We start from the raw sequence: 10075 nt of genomic DNA, 5'->3' as shown, positions 1-10075 counted from the left end.
TCCTGTGAGTTTGGTAAATATTATTTAACAGAGCTAAGATGCAATATCAAGATCTCCTTCCTTATTCTCATTTATGCTTGTTTACACATTTTCCTGTCAATCTCTAGCACTGTTTCGCAAGCCTTTCAAAGCAAATCTATTTCACAGGCAGATAATTAACTGATGGAAATTCTCCTCAATTTGAGTTGTTTATGAAAAAGATATACTTCACAGATAGCGTATCTTGACTTACTAAGTGCTTAACGCATTTCTAAGACACAAATTCAAAGTTCTTTGGGCAGGAATGAACAGTCACCACAATTATTTTAAATAGAGCACTGAAAACACCACTGTTGTGCCCCCCCCAATACCTGCATTTTATTCCTCTGCCTTCTCTTTCCTTTTCCCCTCTCATCTTTCCCTTCTCATCTCCCTGCTTCTGTTAGTTGCCACTGCAGGCCAAAATAAAATTTATATCGTCAAGCCAAGGACATTTATTCAGGCCTGAAATGCAAGAAGTACAGCTGAAATGGTTTGCAGGGAAGAGAAAAAGCAGGACAACCCTCCCCCACCCCACCACCAACTTTATCTTGTGAGCCAGATGCTGTTTCAAAATCATTGCATTAAACAGAAACCAATGGATATCCATGAATTTATACAATCTTCTTTTGAACTTATTTGTACATTTGAAAGTTGCATTGATTTGCAGCATTTACAGAGATCCAAGCAAGCTGAGAATCCACAGGAGGARGTAATTGATATAGCTGGCACAGGGATATAATAAATGACACTTGAATTTTTCAAGGATGCGAAGGGCGTGTTTAACAATTGTGAACTACTGATGAGCGCAGGTAACAGCAGATAGATGGACAAAAAGATTACACACAGCTGTACAACAAAACTTCCCCCCTTTCACCTGACAGTGTTCATTAACTGTACTGGAAGAACCAATTTTGTTGCCAGTCAGTCTTTGGCTTTCCAAAGCTATCAGCTGGGGTAGCTGAAAAGGTTGGGCTGACATCCACTCTGGAAAGGACTAGAGGGCAATTTTTCTCCTTCGCACAAACCAATGAGGAGTTTGGCAGATGTTAAGATACAGAGCAGTCAACCAAAAAAAAAAAAAAAAAAAGTGAAGGAGTTAACCTTCTCTTTTGATGAGCCTTACTAGTTTAGTAGAAGATTAACAGTATGACAAGTTTCTTTTCATAAGACTTTTTTTTCCAAACAATTTTTTACAAATGCAAACCATCTGTTTCCATAATTCTTATATACCTTCCACAGTCACTTTCTTCATGCTTTAGACAGACAATACAAAGATATATGTAAAGAAAAAAAAAATCACAACAAAAACCCCACACAGGCAGCAGGGGGCAAGTATATGATACTACTGCATGTGTATGCCACAAATGACAGTACATTCACAGAGATAGTACAGAAAGAGCCCTGAAGTAGCTTTTCCTGATGATATTTTGAAATGTTGCATATCAACATCTGATAAACCTGGAAGAGATYGAAGGCAGTAACAGTATGTATCAGTTGTCCCTCTATCTGAGCGCAGATGTATGTTAATATTTCAAAATATGCTCAGAGGCCAGYCCTAGGTCAACCACACATCAATTAGCAACAGCTCATATCATGAGAGCATCATCACTGATTTCCAGCCACCATGCACCTACAATAGTAACTAGAATTAGTGCCGACTTAGATCAAGAAATATCATGAGTTTTACACCAATGAGACAGACTACTCRGCAAGTGTGAGCTACATCGATATAAATCTGTAGCAACACACAAAAGCTACTTCTGAACAGAGCAAATTAGAAAAGTGTTTGACAATGTAATGACAGCTTGCCCCTTTAATGCAAGACAAAATTATTCCCATTTTCATCTACAGAAAAGTTACTTAATGAGCGAGTTCAAAGAAAAAGTGGTTGCAGAAAGTTCAAAACAGAGRTGAAATCATATTCCTTGCACTTCACTGTGCTGAGGGAGAGATTGTGCAGAAAGAAATCACAGGGGGAGATGTCAACAGCAAAAAGCATCATAGAGGGCCCGACTGCTTTGCCAGTAGCATAGAAGCATTTTCAGAAACAAATGTTGCCCAGGTCATTAGTCATCTGGGGTGCATTAGGAAGAGTGTTGCCAGCAGGTGGAGGGAGGTGATCCTGCCCCTCTMCTCAGCCCTGSTGAGGCCTCATCTYGAGTACTGTGTCCAGTTSTGGGCTCCCCAGTCCAAGAGAGACMTGGAGMTACTGGAGAGAGTCCAGTGTAGGGCCACGAAGATGATCAGAGGGCTGGAGCACCTGCCCTACGAGGAACGGCTGCGAGAGCTGGGCCTCTTCAGCCTGGGGAAGAGAAGACTGAGGGGGGATTTCATCAATGTGTACAAGTACCTGAAGGGAGGGTGTCAAGGGGACAGGGCCAAACACTTTGCCTCTTGTCCTGTCACACAGGACAACTGAAATGGGCAGAAATTGAACCACAGGAAGTTCCGCCTGAAGGTGAGGGGGAATTTCTTTGCTGTGAGAGTGACAGAGCCCTGGACCAGGTTTCCCAGGGAGGTTGTGGAGTCTCCTTCTCTGGAGATCTTCAAGGCCCACCGGGATGCAACCCTGTCTAACATGCCCTAGGTGACCCTGCTGAGCAGGGAGGTTGGACTAGATGATCTCCAGAGGTCYCTTCCAAGCTTACTGATTCTATGATTCATCTCTTTAGGCTGAAGCTCTTTGTGCTGAGAAACCAGCTCATTAAAGTTATTCTTAAAAAAAAGTAATAAAATTTGTGAGTTCTAATTACCAGTCTTGGAAAGATCTTAAGACGTTTAACACAAACCATTCTGTTACTGAGGTCTGGAGTTATTTTACCCATTTTAAAAAAGGGCAACATAAGGAAATAATCCAGTAGAATCATTGTACAGAATTAGAGTATGGAAAAATTGGAGAATAAGTAGCCTAATGAAAGAACTCATGGAAAAAAAAAATCAGAAACATTCAGGATCTAATTAGTAGAAGAAATCAAGATTTGCCCTCTAAAATTGGATGCGACTAGTTGCAATAGGTAGATTAGTTTATTACGCATAAGGCAGAATATCAATAGACATTTTTGTTTTTTATTTTGAAATGGGATGATGATCTTGCATCATGAGAGAATGTTAACATATGTTCCGTTAGCAAGGAAGGCTGCACTAAAAATCGTCCACAGAGCTCTGATCTCCGTCCCATTGGCCTACATATTTAAACAATCCTTTAACTAAAAAAATTATAGTACCTGAAAGAGTGCTAACAGGCACCCTGACTTAGGGTAAAGGGTAAAACAGTGACCCAGCTAACTATATGCCAGTTAACCTGATATTTCCTGTGAAGCCTGGGCAAAGGGCAGATGGATGGCATAAAAGCTGGTATTGGATTCAAGAGACCCTGCAAGTTTCAGTCAACCAACCTAGTTTCATAGCAATCCAGTTTTTCATATTTTTCRTACAAATGTGATATTAACCACTAGGATATTCATTTTTATTAACTAGGTAACATACAAATAGGTCAAGATATTTAATTAATTTACCTAAGAGTTTTCAAATCACTGCACAAGCTAGCTTGAAAGTAATTGCCAGCATGAGAACTGCTGGGGAGTTGGGAAGAGAGTTCAGTGTTTGAAGTGGGGAAGATGGCTCTCACGCTGCAGCACCTCCTGCATGATTTGAGGGGCACACCAATGAGAGGGCCCAACTCGGACACAACTAAACTAGTATTTGCCTACAGCGCTTCAGGGCATGAGCTATTAAGTACTGCGAGCTTACTTGCACTAGAGCCTCCTTACAGCAGCACTCAAYGTACAGGCTTTTTATTATGATGGAAATTCCCATGCTAAATTTGATTGCTGCTCCTTCTAATACAATTCCCCAGCTGCACCAATGAATTATGTCAGATGTTTCAAAAGAAGATGAGCATAAGCTAACTGACTACAGTCAGAAATAACCAGCCCACATAGAAAGSTAATTTCTCTGCTTTGCCAGCTCAAGGTGGCTTTATTCCCAGACAYACAGCATATGCAAAAAGATAAGGCAGGAAAGCAGACAAACTCGTATTTAATTTCAATATATATATTCCCCAGTGGGATGCTCAYGGAGCCTGAGGATTCAGTTCATTTTAAGCCAACATGTGTGCGAATCGCCCTCCCTTTCCCTCAAACACTCCCTGTGYGATCGCCAGGAATGGTATTCATGCACCCAAACAATGAGCTAGATTTGAGGACTAATCTGGCTGAGAGGTTTCTTTTTTTCCCTTCATCATCTTAGTTTGTGACCAAATCAATTCCCTATCTAGCTCACCCAGCAGCTGCAAGAGCTCCTTTCAGCCGCAACCTATAATTCTGTCTGTTTAAAGCAACTGGGGGGCCTTAGAAGCTTAATCTCTCTTTTATAACCAAAGAAAAGTCATACCAATTAAGAACTGACCTCTTCCTATTGAATATTATTTAAAAAAAATAAGCAATAAAAAAGCAAAAGAAAAAAGCCTAGGCTTCTAAAATGGATGCCTTCTAACACACCACATAAATGACACTCGCTCTCTTTTTCAGACTCTAAGTGTGCTACACTTTTTTTTTTTTTTTTTTTTTTTTAAATCTGCATCGGCTTGACCACTATTTTAATAAGATGTGATGCACTTTTTAAGTTGAAAAACAATTTTCTTATCTAGACGACATCTTACCTTAATATAAGAATGTGTCAACAGGAGTAGTAGCAAGCTTGCAAGCATTCAGAATGGAGTCTTTAAAATTGTTCTTTAAACTATGAAATCTTAATTGTGGCATCCAGATGACTCTTTAAAAGGCCACTTCTCTCCTGTTCACCAACTTTTTAGCAAAAATTGGTGTTCAACTCCTTTGCCTCTAGAAGACTAGTTAACTGATTTTCTAATTTTTACTTCCTCTGAGAAAAAATTAACCACATAGCCATTCCCTGTGCTTTTTTCAACAGATTTTCAAGTGATCTTAATGTTTTTGTCCTTTGCGTATAAAAGGATTCTTCTGGTGTTTCTCTCTTCCTTCCTTTACTGCTTGACTAAAATCCTCTACATTTTTTCTGGTAAGAGTAGTCTTTTTGCAGCCAACTCGCTGCAGAGGACATTATGGTACTCKTTCAGTTTTCCTGTTGTTCCAGACCACTTTCATATTCACAGCGGACTGGCATTACTCAAATTTACCAAGGCCAAGAAAGAAATACCATAACGTACCTACACCTATGTTGTTTAATCCCGTCAGAAGAGGCATTGTAAAAGAGATGTTAAACAATCTTCCTCCTAATGCACACCAGAAAACATTTTGCCTCAGTCCTGGCTGAGGTATCTGCTGGCCAGACACCACCACTTTCCTGCATGSGCGTTGAAGGCCAAGGACTATCCTAGGTGCCTGCGAGCCGCAGCAGGAGCACTGGCCAAGCCCGCAGAGCGGTGCCCCATGAGCGCATCCCACCCTGGCTCTCAGGCCACAAGGCTCACAGCGGTTACCCTGCTCTGGGACAATCCATGCAAGTTGGGCACAGCTCCTTTTGTGTGTGTCCTTGYATGTAGGAGAGCTCTGCTGGTGGGAAATACTTAAGACTTCGGAGACTGATTACAGCAGCTGCCAGCCAAGRGCTTTCTATTGCAATGCCGCTGCCCACATCCTGCTCCACAGATCAGGGAAGGCTCTAGCTCAGTGCTCTCCAAATAATCCCTACTGACCTTGCAATGTTGCTTGTGTTCACTCTTCCAAAGCCTACAAATCCTTACCATGGGGCTTTCTCGAGCTAGGTTAACAGTTTTCTGCTAGCTATATCCTTTCTTCCACTCCAGAGCAGTCTRGAGAGCAGGACCTAAAAGATATGCCAATAAACAAAAGGCAACCAAGGTGTTAGAACTTGATGCAAAACACTTCCAGTAACGGTTATATATGCAAACRGCATTTTTTATTCAGAGCACCTGCACCACTAGAGCAAAACCACTGTTGGCATACACCTTGATTTCAGAGGGGAACCTAACAAGACTGCCTTTAATTTAAAATTTGATTGCTATATACTGAAATAAGTCTCATGTACCATTAAGCTCCAAAATTCCTAGGAAAGACATAGCATTTGCCTTAGACAAACCAAAATATTTTAAACCAAGGAATAGAGTATAAAACAAAGGCTAACATTGACAAATACAAAACAGCTCATCTTTACAACTGTAACAGCRTTTTTTCCTGCTTGCTAGGACTACAGTAAGATAGATTCCTCCCTCTTCCCCAAACATGTACACAAAAATTAGATGGAATACAGATACAYTGGTTTTAAGAAGATTCATAAAGTCAACCCCTGGCACAACCACAGCCCAATGTCATAACGTCATTGGTTTGGCTTCTAAGCCTGGAAGGTTCAAAGCCCACTCAACCAACAGAAGTTTCCAGAGACTGTGGCACGCCAAGGTGTAGAAGTCTACCAGAATACCAGAAAACAGGGCAGGGGGGAGGGGAGAAGAATAGGACGAAAACTTATAAATTCATCATCTTCCAGGATTCGTTGTATTAGAGGACACAGGTGTCAACTGTAGTATGCTTCTTTATGAGATAACTTGTGAAGTAACTCATATATATATATATGTATGTATGTACATACACATACATATATGTATAACCCTACTGTGTTGTTTCCCATTTTCGGTAGTACTCTCTGATTCACTTGTATTTTCCCTTCGAGCACAGATAGGGTTTGTAGAAGCTCATTGAGTTTCAGGACTACCAGGAGATTATCTGGCAAAACCATCTTTCCTAGGAAAACAGCTCCCTCCTCTCAAATAACAGGGGGAAATCAGTGTGATTACAGAGATCAAACAGCTACTACTATTAGGAGACCAAAGCCCTGTTCATCTGCTGGGCACAAGCATACGAAAACTGCTCGCAGTGGTGAGCTAGATGGTCTAGGAAYGCTTACTGGAAACCCCAGAGAAGGGACTAGGACTTACTCAGCTGTTTTCTTGCCTCTTGCACTGCTCTGCAGTCCCCTTATGTCCTGCCTGATATATGGGATAGGCAAAATGCAAAAATCGCTCCTGAAGGTACACCATATATATCATAGAAGTAAGACAATAATTCTCAGGCATGCCTTGGGCCCATAAGTTTAAATATAGGCTTTAAGTGATACTAACATTGTAGATCCAGTATTAAAGAAAAAAAAAATCGCCCTCTCTAAAACCACTTTATTTCTTCATAGTGCATTWTATGCACTGCAATTTCATTTCATATGTGGATAGTTTCTATTACGTTTCTTTACAGGGTAGAAAATAGTATCATGAAAAATCCCTTTCTCTCAAAGTATCCAGAAGATTTCTAGAATTGAATATATTCTTAAAATAACRTATTTGAAATAACCTATATAATTAGTCTTTCCTAAATGCATTTTTATAACTACTCCAATTTGCATGCCATCTGTATGTTGAAACAATTTTGTGGTAAACATACAACTGACATTTTCCCAAAGGGTCAATACATTGAGGACACGATAAATTTCCCTGCTGAGGGTCACGCAGCCAAGAGCAACAAGCCTGAATAGGCCAGAGTCATTCATCAGGCAACTAAAAGGCTAAACTAAGCAAGAATATACAGTTTTATATTTGGCCATAATAAAACAATGGTAGATTAGAAAACTGCCAGCCCAAGTACTGAGCAGCTTCTCTATAATTCTTTGGGGGAAAAGAAGTAGCAGTTAGATCATCTGTAGTAATTAACATAATTAAACTTTTGCTTTCTCAACTACTCGCTCATGTGCATAGAAGCCTTGATGTACTGTCCTGGTGTTTTCTCTATAAGGGCCCCAACTTACATCTGCATTTCAAAAAAATTGTGTTATTTTGTTTTGCAGGAGAATCAAATAAAACAACAAAAGAATGATATGCATTGTAGGCTTTAATGTTTCTCCACAAAATATTGATTTTTAGCACCCTTTGTAACAATTGGGCTAGCTTGCTTTCAAGTCACAGTTCTATCACTGACTCAACAGCAATGAGGAAACAATACTTACTTCTGACTGACAATAAAAATGAGATCTCAATTAAAATAAATCCAGTTTATTTTCTTCATATGCATAAATAGCAGTAGGCATTCCAAATCATTTATAGCAAAACTAGTTAATAAGTCATTGTAGATAAAGTCAGCATGGCACTTAAGTCCCTGGCAGATATATCAGGATTTTGACATGCTTTGAACAACAGGGTTATATGCATTAAAAAAAAAAAAAAAAAAAAAAAAAAAAAAAAAAGCAAAAGCTTTAGAAATCTCATCTACAGCAGCAGTGATATTTTAATGCAGAACCACTGATAGAGAGTACATAAGGCATGAAAGATAGTTTGAAGTAACTCTACAGAGGCAAAAATATAATGAAGATGAGAGCACCATCTTCACTGTTAGGTATTATAGCAATATCAAGCCAAGTTCTAACATTTTGTTTGCGACTACAGTCTCCTTGAAACCAAATACGCTGTCAGCAACATAACTTTTTGTTATTCTACTTGGCTTCTGCGTTTCCTCTGGTTTCTACTGTTTTACACCTTTCTCAGCCTCTCCCCATGCTCAACCATTAAAAGCAGCAGCCTCTATCAGCCATGTTCCAGTTTCCCGTTTCTGAAGATCGGTTTCAAGCTTAACAAGTATTTACTAATAGACACTGAGCTTGTAATTTTGTGTCAAGTTGTTTGTATTCTTAACTGTTGCAATTATTATGATGACTATAAAACCAAACTGGGAACTGTCAGTGGAGCCAACATCTTTGAATAGAGATTTTGTTCCCCCCCACCCCTCTCATGTTTTTAAGAAGTGAAGGCAAGCCTTTCTGCTACAATACATTATACACATCCCCACATCACGCATTAAATTTGCTTTTTAAAAAGCAATCCAAGTGTTATTTTCTCTGTCTGGCAACACAGCTTTTAATTTTTATGTTTCGGTGTGTGTCAGTGTGATGACTGCAGAAAGAACACATATTATGGTAAGTAAAATGAAATTTCTTAAGCAACAAATTCAAAGCAATTTAGATACAGGTCTCTCCCGTTACTAGTGCTAATGCTTTTACAACCTTCTTTCTCCTTCCCCCCCCCCAATACAAACAAGCAAAACCTAGCAGAAACCAAAGCAAATATCTACAAAAATGTTAAACATAGAATTGATATAAACTGCTGTCAAGGCAGTGAGTTACAACTGAGAAAGTGAGACCGATCCCAGAGGAAAAATTCTTTTCTKTAGCCCTTGCAGCCACAGGAAACCTTTCAGGTTCCCATATAACATTTTTAACACTATGTTATAGGTCAGAAATACAATTTCACTTACTTCTGCCAGCTGTATCAACAGAAKGTGAAAACACAGAGCTGGGGCACTACCATGTATTTGCCCCCCAGCCAACTCACTGCCCTACTGGAAAATCCCCTTGCTCCAGCCCCGTGTCGGTGCGTCTCTGCCGTCGGCCGTCTCAGCAGCCGCTGCACACCACCAGTAGCTCTTTAGGCTCTCCAAAAAGCACAGAACACAGTTTTCTAGACATTTCCKAAGCTTGTGGTGCCATGAAACCATTAAAGCACTGTATACTGTCAGCACTAGTGACGTCCCCAAATCCAGGGCTTTGCCTGCAGTGGTTAGCGCTTCCCCCCCACCCCCCAATTTTGTTTGAAGCTTATGTAGCAGAACTTTGATTTTCTGATTACAGAGATATGAAAGACAGCAGTCAATCAGAAACCTCATCTGATTAGAAGTCCACAGGCAAAGGTTTTTGAGGAGAGTTTTGTCACGTGGAGTAAAAGTTTTAGGTAAGTTACATGCACATCCTTTTAAAACACATCTATTSTTAAAGCAAGGAACCTACAAGAGCAGCTGATAATTTTCACCTTTGGCGAATTGAGAGCGTCAGTGAACCAAGCAAGCTTTTGGAATATATTTTGTCAGAAGTTCTTGGACACGCAAACCTTTCTTAGGCTGAAGCAACAAATTTTAGGCTAAGTGACTCCTGCAACTTCATTAACTTAATTGGGTAGAAACTTACAGAAAAGGTTTTGCATATTGAACAAAAGGAATATTAGCAGAGAGACAGACAGAGAGAGAGA

Source organism: Rhea americana, unplaced genomic scaffold (assembly GCF_003343005.1).
Source record: "Rhea americana isolate MKP2758 unplaced genomic scaffold, rheAme1 scaffold_22, whole genome shotgun sequence".
NCBI lineage: Eukaryota > Metazoa > Chordata > Aves > Rheiformes > Rheidae > Rhea > Rhea americana.
The sequence above is the reverse complement of the archived record's forward strand: the minus strand, read 5'-3'. Positions refer to the sequence as shown.